Source organism: Lynx canadensis, chromosome F1 (assembly GCF_007474595.2).
Source record: "Lynx canadensis isolate LIC74 chromosome F1, mLynCan4.pri.v2, whole genome shotgun sequence".
Taxonomy (NCBI): Eukaryota; Metazoa; Chordata; class Mammalia; order Carnivora; family Felidae; genus Lynx; species Lynx canadensis.
In genome coordinates, this window is record NC_044319.2 from 21,703,226 (window position 1) to 21,719,735 (window position 16,510).

Sequence of the window (16,510 nt, forward strand, 5' to 3'; positions counted from 1 at the left end):
AACTTGCCTAAAGTCGTAGAGCCAGTAAGTGGTAGCAAAAGCAGGATTTAAACTACCCAGGAGGGGCACCTGGGTGGCGGTTGGCTCAGTCTGTTAAGTGTTAAGCGTCTGACTCTTGATTTCAGTCCGGGTCATGATCTCAGAGTTCACTGGATCAAGTCCCGAGTCAGGCTCTGTGCTGACAGCACTGGGCCTGCTTGGGATTCTTTCTCTCCCTTTCTCTCTGCCCCTCTCCCGCTCACGCTCTCTAAACAAACACACAAACACACAAACTTTTAAAAATAAAATAAACTACCCAGGCAATACAGCTTTAGAGCCTCTGCCCTTACCCATTATTCTCTGTCACCTCCCTGTAATACAATGTGAGAAAAGTTCTCGCAGAATTGAGTCTAAAGATGGCATAACAAAGTCTAAGCCTGTCAGATGCAAAAGGAGTCGGGCCATAGCACTCAGCACCGATTTTCCACTGTGCACAACACAACATTGTTTGCCTGATTAATGATTCAAATTTTGCTTGAATTTACTTTTTATAGATTTAATATTTTGGTTTTATGTTGTATAAAAGCCACAGTGAAGTATAAGGAATTTACATGTCATTTATATTGCATGTATAATTTTTATGATGAAAAATCATCAAAATCAATGGCTCTCAAATAGTGAACATTTTACCTCATCTTGAGGCAAGCTGGGCTTGCCTTTGTTGTTGACAAAGAAAGGAGATGTGAGGAGCCAACACCTGAGTATATCATTAATAATTAGAGGATAAACAAATGCACTAAAAATAAACAAATGAATCATTAGTTAAGCCCATTGAGAAATGTTTTTTTTAAAAACCCTGAATCTCTACTAAATAAGAGATGTTTTACCAGACGATACTAGTTTCTTGAATTAAATGTGTGTGCCATGTTCCTGGTCCAATCACAAAAAGCCAGATTTTCACAACAAAATGCTTCCTCTTTGTCTCTGGGGCAGATTTATAAAATATTCCAAATGTGCTGTTGGAGGCAAAAGCGGTAGGAATCCAGGTACGTCAGGATGATTACGGTTGTCTGCCTGGAGCCTTCTGAGACGTCCTTGTGCAATTCTCTGTGTAAAAAGTAAAACGTATTTGGAGTTTTCTGTGACAGTGGCTTTGCATTGCACAAGTCGTGAACTGCTTTTGATCACTTAACCATTTCCCCTTCCATGGACTGCCCACGTTTCCTCCACAGCACATCATGCTCCAGGAGAGGCGTCTCGTCTGTAACGTGAGTCTCATTGGCCAAACGCTGCAGAATCACACTTGCCACTGAGTCTGCTTATAACAGACTCACAGTGGCTCTGTCCTGAAAATTAATTTGTCTGAAATCCTGAAACTACAATTCTCTAAAAATACATTCAGCTTTAGGTAAAGTGTATTTTCCCAAACTGGTGTCTGCAGACCACCTGCCTGCCCTGGCTCTGGACCGTCTCTCGGCCTGTGTTGGATTCTGCTGGCCCCAAATTCCACAGGACCCGTGAAGCCCAACCCCACCTTGCCCACTGTTTGGAATCTTCTCTCATCTCTTATGGAGTCCCTGTCAATTCTCCACAAAACTCTCCCCCACCTTTCTTTTCACCCCTCAATCAAATCAGCTCCCTCTCTTCTCACCACACCCTGACAACCCCCATCCACTGCCCTCTATCCTCCTTCAAAACACTCTGGCTGTACATGTACTTTGTCAACCTTTAAGTCTCAGAGAAATAGTCACCAGCTCCCGTGAAATCCTTTCCTGACTCCACTGGGCAGTTAATTGTTTTTCCCTCAATGCTATGGTTTAGATTTCTTTTTCTTTCATTTTCTTCATTTATTTCTTCATCTATTTCTCCTTCCACTCCTCTTTCTTCTTCCCCTCTTCCTTCTTCTCCTCCTCCTCCTCCCCCTCCTCTTCCTCCTCTGGCCTCCTCTTTCTTCTTCTCCTTCTCCTCTTCCTCTTTCTTCTTCTTACTTGACACAAGGTATTACTATTGCCTCTTATAAAAGTTTAAAGTCCTGGGTTCCAATTCTGCCTCCTCCACTAACCATGTGACATTATTCCTGTCATCTAATCCAACAGTGCTTTCTCATCTGCAATATGTTAATAAAAATAATAAAATATAACAATAGTTTTGAAAACACAACACAGAGTGCTTATGCTTACTATGTGCCAGACACCCTTTTAAATGTGAATATATATTAATTTTTTAATAATGCAAAAAAGTGGTAAAATAATTTCTAGCAAATTATGTAGCCATTTAAAAATGAGGTAAAATATTAAACTATATCCATTATATAATATTAAGTGGAAAATCAAATTGCAGAACAAAATATGTAACATGATCATCTACATTAAAACTATGCATTAGATATACAAATAATAGCTCTCATTCTTCCCCTCTCTCTATACACACACACGCACAATTTGAAGTTTTACAAATCATGTGTTTATATATCTACATAGTTTAAAATTTTCAATGAGCATTTAAAAATAAAATAAGTAGGGGCGCCTGGGTGGCGCAGTCGGTTAAGCGTCCGACTTCAGCCAGGTCACGATCTCGCGGTCCGGGAGTTCGAGCCCCGCGTCAGGCTCTGGGCTGATGGTTCGGAGCCTGGAGCCTGTTTCCGATTCTGTGTCTCCCTCTCTCTCTGCCCCTCCCCCGTTCATGCTCTGTCTCTCTCTGTCCCAAAAATAAATAAACATTGAAAAAAAAATTAAAAATAAAATAAGTAGGAGAAAATGACTATATAAAAATAAATTGGGGGGGTGGCGCCTGGGTGGCTCAGTCCATTAAGTGTCTTACTCTTGATTTCAGCTCAGGTCACAATCTCTCAGTCATGGGATTGAGCCCCATGCTGGGCTTCATGCTGGGGATGGAGCCTGCTTAGGATTCTCTCTCTCTTCCTCTCCTGCTGCCCCTCCCCCACTCATTTTTTTTTTTTTTTTACTCTCTCAATCAACAAATAAATAATGATTTTTGACAAGCATAGCAGAACTGGCAATTTAAATAAATTATATTCATGAAAGTAAAACCTTGGCTAGATATTTTCCTTATTCCAATCACAATTGAAAAAAAAGATTTTTGATATACACTTTTAAGAACCGCCAACTAAACCAACATTGTGTTTTTCTAAATATCCCCAATGAGAGCATAGATTTCTAATTCGGGAATTTTTTTTTCTTTAACTAGACAGTGGCATTTGTCATCGTGGCTGATGAATACAATTGCTAATGAGCCTGGGTAATGCCAATATTAGCCAAAACCATCACAGACTTTTCTCTCATTCAAAGCACTATAATTTTTAAAGGATGTTTTATGGGTAACCGTTCATTCCTTTTATAGGATATAGAGACCTCAAAATGTTTCCAAAGTTTATTTCAAAATAATAAGCTTAATTATGTTTTATGGGAAGAAATCTGCATACTTACCAAAATTTCACTGCTCAGGTTCAGTTATTCTAGTTAGCTGCCAATTGGAATAAATTTCTAAAACTTTTCAATAATTTCATCAGTCCTAGAAGTTACTAGATAAATGCCTTACTTATCACTGTAGATTTTTCTTCTACCTTCTTTTAACAGTACATCTGTCATTTCATCTCTGCAAGTAACTTTTGAATATAAAGTGTTTTGCATATTTATAATGTATTCTTGCATTGGAATGAAAATAACCTTTTATTACTTTTGCCTATAATTACCATCACAATGAATAGCAGATCTTAAGAGTGCTGTTACTTCAAGTTGAAACCCAAGGCAGCAACACTCGCCACTTCCTTCCCCACCTCCAACATGTATCTGCATCTCTTTCATTCAATACGAGGAAACTTCCTCTAGTCTGAGATTAATCTCTCAACCCTCTCTCAGAAACTTGTTCCACCATTTAGATCTGTTGATCATTAATATCAGCCCCTCTTTTCACCCAGCTTTTGCCCCTCAGTGTTTAAATAAGTCAAGTTTCTTCCACAGAATGTTGAAAGATAGAGACAGAGAGACAGAGACAGACACAGAGAGAGATAGAAGACCTCGATCCCTACATCTTCTTCTAGCTTCTGACCAATCATTTGCTTCCTACTTTAAAACAATCATAGTCTCAGGGTGCCTGGGTGACTCTGTCAGTTAAGCCTCTGACTTCAGCTTAAGTCATAATCTCCAAGTTCCTGAGTTCAAGCCCCATGTCAGGCTCTGTGCTGACAGCTCAGAGCCTGGGGCCTGCTTCAGATTCTGTGTCTCCCTCTCTCTGCTCCTCCCCCACTTGCACTCTGTCTCTCTCTTCTCTCAAAAATAAACATTAAAAAATTAAAAACATAAAATAAAGCAATCTTAGTGTCTTAAATTACCCACTTTCACATTCTTTTCAAGCCAGAGCACTTAGGGCTTGGCCCCAATCACTCCAATGAAAGTTTCAGTGATAGTCACAAATGAATCCATTTACTAACCCAGGGGATGATTTTCAGGCATCTTACCTGAATTTCTTGGCAGCATATATTTTGCCACTTTTCCCCACTCTTTGCTTGGAGCTTTTACTTTGCCTTTTGTGAAACCACACTCTTCCTGTTCTCCTTTTATCTGCAATTCCTTTTTGTGTATTTTGGAAACTCACCATTTAAACTTGATTCTCCACAGAATTTCATCCTGGGTTCCTCTCTCTTCTCGATCTATACACTTATCCTGATCATCTCTTCCTTGGTCAAGTCCTCAGTTAATACCTCTACCTTTTGGCATCCTAACCTTTGACTCTAAACAGGTCTTTGTCCCCTGAATGCCAGTTTTAACTCATCATGAGACTCCACAAACTCTCTTATCCTCTATGCTCTCCCCTTTTGGCAAATGGCACTACTAGTTGCTAAAATAAAAAACATGGAGTCCTTCTAGAATTTTTCTCTCTACCTCATTTCCCATACCCATTGATCTTTAAGCCCTGCCAATTTTATTCATTAAGTGGTTCCTAACTATTACTTTAGGGATTTTTCCCTTCTTATTTAGATTCCTATCATAATCTCATTGGATCTGCCTTTAGTTTTATCTCTTCCAACATACCTTCCCCAACTCCATCATAACATAAAAAATTTGTTTAATGTTTATTTATTTTTGATAGACAGAGTGTGAACAGGGTAAGGATAGAGAGAGAGGGAGACACAGAATCTGAAGCAGGCTCCAGGCTCTGAGCTGTCAGCACAGAGCCCAACACAGGGCTTGAACCCACAAACTGTGAGATCATGACCTCAAGTTGGAGGCTTAACTGACTGAGCCACCCAGGCACACCATAAAAAACTTTCTAATACACAAATCAATAACTCCCCGTCAACTCCTAGATAAAACCCAAACCTAAGGCTATACAAAATCTGGCCCCTGCCTACCTTCCCAATCTTATCTTCTCTCTAAATGCCACAGGCATCCTAAGATCTGGTCATACTCAACAACTTGTAATTTTGTGAACATATTATATTCTCTCTTTCCACACGGTCCCATTACTTTCTTTCTCCTTTCTTCTTAGCTTAATCATTTCTTCTTTGAAAACATTTCAGTATCACTTCTACCAAGATATATTTTGTTAGAACTTCCTTAACTATATTACCCAGAATTAAAATAGGCAAACTTCCTGTGGGAATCCATAGATCTTTGCCTACATTTGTCACATCATATCTCTTGTTTGCAAGTTCCAAAACTAAACCCAAAACAGATTTAAAAATAGGGAAGAGGGAACTAAAGAGAATGCATTAAGTTAAAGTCAGTGGAAAGCCCAAGAAATAAATTTTAAAGCATATCTGAATATAGCAGCTTAACAAATGTCCTCAGGAGTCCATGTATTTTTCTCCATCTTTATTTTTCTGTGTTGGCCTTACTCTCAAGTAGGCTATCACTGCATGGTGGCAAAGAAGGTCATCAGCTGCTTTCTTAAGATTTCCATGAAAAGTCCTAGGATAGTTTCTCATTGAACTAGCTATAGCCACTTGCCTATTTTACTGAACACTCACATTGGTTAGGACAAAGATAACCTGACTGACCAGGTGTAGGTCACATACCCACTCTTGGTGGTGGGGTATGGGATAGAATCAGCGTCCTTTAAAATATGAACTAAGAGAAATTAGTCCATCAAAAAGGTGATGGGCATAGAAGGGTACATAGTCTACTATAACCCTTGTCATACTATATTATTATAGTGTGTTTATCTGCTCACTGATTTGTGAGACTTTTCAAGATATAGATTATGTTTTCAACTATGTAACCCAATTACAAAGTATACTCATATCGGTGTTCTTGTGAGAACTTCATGAAATAATGTATTTATAGCACCTATAATACTATCCAACCATAAAGAAAGAATAAAATCTTGCCATTTACAACAAAATGGATGGACTTTGAGGAGATTATGCTCAGTGAAATAAATCAGACAGAAAAAGGCAAATACCATATGATCTCACTTATATGTGGAATCTAAAAACACAAAATAAAAAACAAAAGCAGACAAAACAAGAACCAAGTCCATAGATACAAAGAATGGACTGGTGGATGCCTTAGGCAGGAGGAGGTGGGAGAAATGAATGAAGGGTGTCAAAAGGTACAAACTTCCAGATATAAAATAAATAAGTTATGGGGACATAATATGTAGCATGGTGACTATAGTTAATAATACTGTATTTTATATATAAAAGTTGTTAATAGAATAAATCTTAAAAGTCCTCATCATAAGAAACAGTATTTTTGTAATGGTATGGTTATGATGTTAAGACACCATGGTGATCATTTTGCACAAAAACATTGAATCTTTATATTGGACACTTGAAACTAATATAGTGTTATATGTCAATTATATCTCAATAAAAAAGCATTTATCACATAGATATACAAGACAATAAATATTAGCTATCACTACTGGTATTATTGTTTCACATACAGAGTGAAACATGAAATAAGCTTTATCTGTATAGTCAATGTACAGAAAAGGCCCATATGCATGATTGTCATAAGAGAAAATATTTTCACTTTCAAGTAACAGAAAGTCCACCTAAAAGTGAATTAAACTTAAGAGCACTTTTTATCTTATATAGCAAGGCGTCTAGAAGCCACATGGCTATCAGGAGATGGTTAAATCTGTGGCTAAAATAAGTAATCAGGGATCCAGAGTACTGCCATCTTTTGGTTTTGTCATGCTCAGAGGCTGGGCTAGTTCATCGTCATAAGAGATTAGTTAAGCTCCCAGCAACACATCCTCACATACCAGTGGCCTAGAGGTGGAAAAAGGAATATCTTTTTCCATGGCTCTCTTTTTAAGAACAAAGAGTTTTCTTAGGATCCTTCCTTTCCCAAGCCAATTACTACTACATATCGTTGGTCAGAACTGGTCAGTGAGACCACTTCAATTCTCACGGACCAAGCAAGATGCTTTCAAAAGGAGGACAGTATGCTTTCTAACTTTTGGGACCCTGTCAGTATGAAGGCAGGGGTGCTGGTGAAAAATGATGTCTGTGCATTTTGCAGTTATTTCCAAAGTAATATGTGCTCATTGTTGCAATTCAATACATCTGTGTGTTTACAGTAAAATTACTATTCACCCCTTTTGGCTCCTAATTTTATCCTGTGGTATACACACAGTGAACAGTTGGTATGTTTCTTATTTGTTCATACAAAAATAGGATCATGTTGGTGAGTTGGCTCCCCAAAATTGAGACATGCTATATATATTCTAGAACATTTTCTTTCTAATAGGTGCATATTCCTTCCATAGTATACTGTGCCAGTTATCAGTTCATTGCCTTTTAGGTCCAAGACCACTCTTATTTGCCCTGTTTTATGATCCTGGATGCTATAAACATTTCTCCTTTGGGGCACCTGGGTGGCTCAGTCAGTTGAGCATCTGATTTCGGCTCAGGTTATTGTCTAGCGGTTCATGAGTTTGAGCCCCACATCAGGCTCGCTGCTATCAGCCTATCAGTGCAGAGCCCACTTCAGGTCCTCTGTACCCCTCAACCCCGTCTCTGCCTCTCTCCTGCTTGTGCTCTTCAAAAAAAAAAAAAAAAAAATATATATATATATATTTTTTTTAATAAATAAATAAACACTTTTCCTTTAACACCTGGCTCAATTTTAGGCTCTGTCAATAGAGGGTGCTGGAGAGACACCTCAAAGCCAGAGTTGGAAGAAGAAATTTTTCTTCCTGCTTCCTGAGTGCTGTTTTTGGCATGGCAGCCAGTTAATGGACCTGGAAAAGGCCTAGTAGTGCTCATATCAGCACTGGGAGCTGCACGTATCAGCATGGATGCTCCGTTAAGGTTTTCTGCCACCATGAAGTTTTGGTCTAGGGACCAGTTGTAGTTCCCTCCGCAAGTTTCTTGCCATCAGCATGCTGCATGTTCCTGTGGCAGCCTCACCCTCTCTAGAGGTCTGAATCTCAGTCATGGGCAGAGAGAGGAGAGCTCTTTTAGATTCTTCTTTCCTTCTTCCCTCTTCTTCAGCCCAAAGAATAATAAATGTTTCATGCATCTGCTACTTCTCTACTTCTTATAGTTTTCTCTCCTTCTTCTAGTAGTTAACCACCTTTAACTGGTTAACCATTTTTCTCTGTTCAAATTACTGTTGTACTTTTTCTCTTCTCACTGGATTGTGACTGGTATGGATGAATATACTATAATTTAATTTAATCATATCCAGTGTATTCAATAGTTATGGTTTTGTTTGTATGTTCTACTCTCCATTTATTATTTAATAAGTATTCATTGAGAACTTACTGTGTACCACATATTAATTTAAACACTAGGAATATTGTGGTAAGCAAGACTAATAAAGTCCTTACTTCATGGAGTTTACAGTCCAGAGCAAAGACTGAGATAATAAAAATAAATATAATGTTCAAGATAGTGATAAATGCTGTGAAGAAAAAATATGAATGTTTAAGAGATTAGAGAGTAAAAATAAATCAAGGGATAGGGAACAATTGGGGTAAGCAAGATCAAGAAGGCCTTCACTGAGGAGGTGGCATTTGAACAGAGATCCGAATGATGGGAAAGAGTTGACAACAAACATCCATTGTGGCTGGATCATGGTGTCAAAGGAGTAGAGTGATATGTGGTGAGAAGTCAGCATATGATGCAAGGATACGTAGGTAATTGAAAGTTTGGATATCATTGTGAGGGTGATGGGAAGCCATTGGAATGTCTTTTTAAAAATTTATTTAAACACTTTTTTTTTTTAATGAGACAGCGTGGGGGGGCAGAGGGAGGGAGAAAGAGAGAGAGAGGAAAAGAGAGAGTGAGAGAAAGAGAGAGAGAGGAAGAGAGAGAATGAGAAAAAGAGAGAGTGAGAAAAAGAGAGAGTGAGAGAAAGAGAGAGGGGGAGAGAGAGAATCTTAAGCAGGCTCCATGCCCAGCTTGGAGCCCAACATGGTACTCACTCTCATGACTGAGATCATGATCTGAGCTGAAATCAAGAGTCAGTTGCTTAACTGACTGAGGTAACCAGCCCCCACCCCTCCACTGGAATGTCTTAAACAGAGAAGTAAAACAACCTACTTTACGTCTTCAAAAGGCCACTTTGGCTGTTGTATACAAAATAAATTCTTCAAATTACTATGTTGTATGCTTGAAATGAATATAACATCATGTATCAACTATACCTCTAAAAAACAAAAAAATAAAAAAAAAAAAGCATAAACTCTCTGGAGTCAAGAGTACAGACAGGTTATGCAAAGTTAGAGGCTATTACAATCATTCACACAGAGATATTGTTGACTTGGACCAAGATGTTAGCAATGGATGCTGTGAACAGTGAAAGAGAATGAATGTAAGATAGAGCCTGTAGATGTTGCAGATTGATTATATGTGGAGAATGAGAAGTGAGGAATTGGAGATAACTTCTAGGTTGGGGCCTAAGCAAATAGTTAGCTTATTTGGGCCCTCCATTAGCAATTCTCAAACTTTTTGGTTGCAGGACAATTTTCTATTTTTAAAAATTATTGGGTAATTTAAAAAATGCTTTTGTTTATGTGGGATACTTATATACATATGTGTATATGAAAAAAATTTACTTTTTACTACATTAAAATAAAAACAAATATTTAAAATATTTCTTACTAATTCATTTAAAATAGAAATAAGTCCATGACATATTGACATAAATAACATACTTCATGAAAAAATACCACATTTGGGGGTACCTTGGGTGGCTCACTCAGTTAAGCGTCCAACTTTGGCTCAGGTCACGATCTCGTGATTTGTGAGTTCGAGCCCTGCATCAGGCTCTGCACTGGCGGTGTGGAGCTTGCCTGGGGTTCTCTCTCCATCTCCCTCTTTCTCTGCACCCACTCTCTAAAAATAAATAAATAAACTTTAAAAAATACCACATTTTTATGAAAAATATTCTCCACAAAAATGTTTGGTGAGAAGAGAGGCATTATTTTCTATTTTTCAAATCTCATTAAGGTCTGGCTTAATAAATAACAGTCATATTCTTAAATCACCTTCTTCATTCAATTTATTGTGATATATTGTTTGGTTGTGGTACATGAAGAAAATTGTGTCTCACAGTTTCTCACAGTGTCTCACAGTTAGATATGCAGTTAGGAAGGGGAGAGTTATTTTAATACCCTTTTCAGATAATTGCAGATACTATTCTTTCATGTTACACTAAAACTTGATAAACGGTAGCTTCTGAAAGGTGAGCTGCAATGCTCCATATCAACGAACTTTTCTTAGTGTTATATTAAAATCCATTGGTTTGCCTTACGCTTTTTAAAAAAAATATTTATTTATTTTTGAGAAACAGAGAGACAGAGCATGAGTGAGGGAGAAGGAGTGAGAAAGTAAGACAGAATCTGAAGCAGGCTCTGGGCTCTAAGCTGTCAGCACAGAGCCTGACACAGGGCTCTGAGCTCACAAACCATGAGATCTTGACCTGAGCGGAAGTCAAAGGCCTAAATGACTGAGCCACCCAGGCGCCCCTTGTCTTGAAGTTTTAATGAATCTTTTATCTATACATGATTTTAATCACATGTATGTCCAGGGTTCCCCAGACCACACTTTGAGAACAACTGAATCACATTAACTTAACAAATATATATTAGGTTGTTACCCTATGTCAACACCATTCTATGAGGTAGAAATACAAAGAAATGATTGAACATGACCCCCCCTTGCTTTCTTAGAACTCACAGTTTTGAGCATATTACCCTGGAGGGCTCTTGGCCCTTTAAAGATACCACCTAGGAGACAGTTCCCTTCTCAAACAAAAATATTTTGTATGCCAAAAAGTTAAAACCCCAAACCATACTAGGGAGTTCTTACTCTCTGAAGAAAAAGACAAATGGCACGTTCTCAGGTATGCAAGTAAATGTAAGGCAATAAAACATGTTTATACACATACTTCCTGTATTGCTTTATCACTTCCAGCATCATGATAAACCGCCCATATAGATTACTAACTCTGACCTCTTCACACATTACAGTCAGATGCCAACATCTTTCTTTCAAAAAATTCCAGTATCCCCTGTATCATCGCCAACCTTCTTTATTCTTCCAAGAATATTCATAATAAACTATTGCTTCATGAAGTGACCTCACACATCAACTCCTTGAACTCTGTATACATTAACAAAGCCAGAATGATGTGAGATTAGGGGAAATCCCATATACTATCTGTGGCTGAGCATTTCCTTAATCTTGCCAACTTTTTTTTTTTTTTACCTTTATCAACACTATGATATAATTATAATGTTCAACTATCATTTAGCTTCCTGATCTGAATATGAAGATGGATAGCTTAATCAGAACAATGGAAAAGTTGGTTTCAGGCTATAGTCCTTAAAATTTAGTTATGAGGGGTACCTGGGTGGCTCAGTCAGTTAAGCCTCTGACTTCAGCTCAGGTCATGATCTAATGGTTTGTGAGTTTGAGCCCCAGGTCGAGCTGTGCTGACAGCTCAGAGCGTGAAACTTGCTTCAGATTCTTTGTCTCCTTCTCTCTCTGCCCCTCTCCCCCACTCACACTCTGTCTCTCTCTCAAAAATAAATAAACATTATTTATTTATCTCTCTCTAGAGATAAACATTATTTATCTCTCTCTAGAAGAGAGTGGGAATTTTCTTTGTGTTCACATTTACAAGTACTACATTTTCCACTTTACTTTTTAATTTTTATGTATTACATTTTATTTATTGTTTCAGTAATCTCTACACCCAATGTGGGGCTTGAACCCATGACACTGAGATCAAGAGTTCCACACTCTTCTGACTGAGCTCTACATTTTCTACTTTAATTAAAGCAAATGCTATATAAACATTTGTCAGGCTGGAAATAGGGAAGTCTAAATATGAGGAAATCGAGCATCATAATTTTAACTGAAAAGTTCAGAGCTAAAAACTTATCTGGCAAGAAATCACACTAAAGATGGAAATGACAATTAAAATTGCTCATCTAGTTAAAGGATAATCATTAATAAACCACTGAAAAAATAATTTCAGTCCTTCATTTTAAAATGAAAGAACAGCTCCAGCTGTTAAAGGACTAAATGTGATAGTAAATATGAAGCACCCAGGGCAGTTCCAGAACCTACTGTTATGCCCAGAATTTGTGATCCCCAAAGGCCACCAGGGAGCGGAGTCCGATGCAAAAGCAAAGAGCCTTTATTCGAGCTAGCTCGATCTCAATCCCCTACCTGCACCGACGCAGCAGTGAGATGCCGGAGAGAGAGGGAGGGTTTCAAGAGCACAAAGGTTTTATAGGGATCTAGGGGCGGTTGGTGGGGTAATGGTCGTGGCCTTAGCCGATTGGGTCAGAGTCCCGTTACGCAGGTCGCCAGGCGTGGTTTGAACGGGAAGTTTGAACTGGAAGTTTGAACGGGTGAGTGGGAAGTTACTCAAGGGGAGGAGGCGTGGTCTGAGGTTTGAGTGGGAATTTCTTTCTGTGGCCATGTTGGGGACATAGTCACTCAAGAAGGAGGATACAGAACAAAATGGAGATACAGAACAAAATGGAGTCGGCCAGCCTAGGTCTGCTCTTTCACCTACTAGGACTCGACTAATGTTGATTCCTTTCCTTGCTCCCTTTCTGAACCTCTTCCAAGGATTATCCTTGGAATATACTCATCTTGACTGGCTGAACAAAACAATAAATATCAATCATGCTGTTAATGATTCCAAGTGTTTTCAAAATGTTTTTCTCTATGCATTTCACTTTATCCAGTGAATATTTACTGAGTACATACTACAAGTCATGTCCTTCCAAGTCCTGGAGATACGGCTCTGAATATAACTGACACAGCATTTGAGTCTCATGGGGAAGATAAGCATCCATCAAATAATTATGGAAATAATTAATTATAATCATCTCTATTTCATACCTTTTCTCCTTAATTCTTCTCATTGAGAAATATACCGTACACTTGGCTTATTTATCCAGCATATTGTCTGTCTTTCCCACTATAATGTCTGTTTTATTCCTTGCTGAATCCACCAAGATTAATGCTTCACATATAATAGACATTCAATGAAAATGTTGAGAGAAATGCACGAATTATAATTTTAATAATCACTCTGAAAAACTTAAGGATACTATGTGAGCCTATAACATGGGGGTTAACCTAGTGTTTTATACCAAGGATAAGAGAAAGAGGTCTCATTGTATATAAAAGAGAAATGAAGGGACTGGTCATATAAAAAAATGTTAAGGAGGTAAGTGACGTCTCTGAGAAGCCATAAGAAACTTAAGTGCTAAAATTGAGGTTAGAATATAGAAGGAGAAGAATCAGACTGATGAATACAGAGAACAAACTGACGGTTACTGAAAGAGCAGACCTAGGCCAGCCGACTAGTGAGTATGTCCCTGACATGACCGCAGAAAGAGGTTCCTGCTCAAACCTCAGACCACGCCTCCTCCCCTTGAGTAACTTATGTTTTCTAAGAAAGCAGGCTACTGATTGAGGCATTCTTCCGAAGTCTAAGGTGGGACGAAGGGGAGTATGAGAGGCGTGGAAAGTGTGAGTAGAAGAGGGAGGGCTTCTCTCAGGTAGGGGCCAGAGGCAGGAGCCCTCAATCCTGTCCAGGCTTAGAATGACGTGGGAGCATTTACCCCTCCCCAAACCAATTAATCAGAGTCTCTGGGGATGTTGTTTGGTGCTAGGATTTATATAGCACAGCAAGGCTGACAGCCAATGGTTAATAGGTGACCAGTGAGAAATGTTCTGTATACACTGAGGCCAAACATGTTAGAGATCCTCAGACACAGTGGTTCTTAAACTTCAGGTGCATCAGAATCTCCTGGAAGACTTGTTCAAACACAGATTGCTGAGCCCCACCCCCAGAGTTTCTGATTTAGTAGGTCTGTGACCACCAGGCCCAACATTTGCATTTTTAACAAGTTCCAGGTGACGCTGATAATTGCTGATCTGGGAACCACACGTTGGCAGCCATTGTTCTATCCTTCCCCAGCCAATCGGCTGAGGCCACAACCCTTCCCCAGCCAATCAGCTAAGGCCATGATCCCTATAAAACCTTTGTGCTTTTGAAACCCCCCTCCCTCCCCCTCCCCTCCCCTCCCCCTCCCCCTCCCCCTCCCCCTCCCCTCCCCTCCCCCTCCCCCTCCCCCTCCCTCAAAAAAAAAATAAGTATAAAATCTGGTCAAATTCTTTTGGAGTTTGGCAAAACCAACTATTTTCTTTGTATGTCAATTAAGTTATAAGTAAAAATAAATGGTGCGTATGGCAGAAATACTATCAAAACCACAGTGAAGAATCACGAACTTCATCTCAACATAACTTTTATTAAATCCCAAACTTACAGAGGTTAAACTATGTTTGTTAGAAACAGGCTGGAGAGGGAAAGCTGTGGCATGTCACAGAACAACTTTCCTTCCAAGCCTTCACAGGTATTACAGAGCGACTGAAATTCACAGTTTAGAAAGAGATAACACAGAAAAAGAACAGCTACCTTTTAAAATGGGCCTATTGGAAGAAAAAGAAAAACACTGCTAAACATTTCTGATTTATATTCTCAGCAATATTTGATAGGATAGTGTCTGTATGCAGTCCAGAGATGGAAATGAGCTAAAACTGAAGATTAGAAGAATGTATTTTTCTAAAACATGTTATTTAATATACAGAAGTTGAATTACTATGTTGAAAACTGAAACAAATGTAATATTGTTTGTCAACTACACTCAAAATATTTTTAAATGTGTGATTTAATACAAGAGGCAGTGAATAATAGATTGCCGTGTCAAAAATTAATGTGATAGAGAAATTATTCTCAAGAAATTATCCTACAGTCCAAAAACAAAAGAAATTTCTGAAAAGTATGAGAAGACATAATGAAATGGGAGATCTATAGGATCTTAGGAGTTATCTCATTCAAGGAGCTGGGTTGGATTAGGAGGCCAGGCAAAGGTATCACAGATCAAGAATATGCACCTTATGTTTTACTCACAATATGACCTATGGTCATTCCAACACTGTCTGAGTTTATTCAAATGTATTGATTTAGCAATTGTTTCATCTTTGGTTCAAATGAAGTTTCAAAATAAGCTTTAATATTTGCATACCTAATGAGATTCTTTGCCTTCTGATGGATATTCAGTCTTGAGACTAAAAGACAGTATTTCTTTAAATTCATTTTTATCCATTTATCCTGTGATAACTATTGATTTTTCCCATTTCTTTGGTTTAACTGGATATTTTATTTGTTGCCTTTTAAGTAGTATCTTGTTAATGAAAATATCCAGAAGTTCTAAATATTTATTATGTTCACTTAAGTAACAGTAAACACATACCATTTATTGAATGCTCACTATGTGCCAGTCTCCTTTCCAAGTATCCTCTGTGTATTCATTCATTTCAACTTCATAATAATTATATCAGGTAGGCACTCTACCACTTTAAAAATGAGGAAACTAAGTCACAAAGTTCTAAGTCATTTCTTAGTAGGATTAGGATGTAATTTAAGTCCAACTAGCCTAACTGTAAAATTCATATAACCACTAAACTATATACTGTGAAGAAATTCTAGAAAATTTATTTTGGCCAATTAATTATTAAGAATTTTAATTGCCCACAGTGTAGTATCTATTGAAATTTTTACTAATTGGCTTTTCAGTTGTTTGATTAGTTTGGTAGCACATTGGAAAGTAATCTAACAAATTTGACCAAATTTTCTTCTATTGACGAAGAGCATACTTATTAAGTTTGATTTGAAGCTTGGTAATCTGAAAATAAAGTGGCATTCAATATAATTTTATTTAATAAAATTTTCTATGATATTTAATAGATGGTGATGAAAATTATTACAGAATTTGGAGTCATGACATAGATAACTACACTGAATGAAGCCTGTTTCAAACAAAACTTAATATATAAATTTATAACTCTATAATAAATATAACAATGGTTAATTCTAGAATTGAATGTTGAAACTGGATGAGGGCAAATTCAACATCTACATATATTACTTTGAAGTTCTATCTCCTACATGTAGTATAATTTTTTTTAATTTTATTTTAGAGAGAGAGCATGCAAGTGGGGAAGAGGGAGGGAGGGAGA

General features: G+C 37.9%; 1 long non-coding RNA gene across 1 annotated transcript; it reads right to left on the minus strand.

Moving 5' to 3' along the window:
* Positions 1 to 514: 514 nt before the first annotated feature.
* Positions 515 to 10,183, minus strand: LOC115504899. The gene is made up of 2 exons (XR_003965837.1): positions 10,144 to 10,183; positions 515 to 1,086 (listed from the first exon to the last, which is right to left on the minus strand). It is a non-coding gene; the product is annotated as an uncharacterized LOC115504899 (long non-coding RNA).
* Positions 10,184 to 16,510: the final 6,327 nt, after the last annotated feature.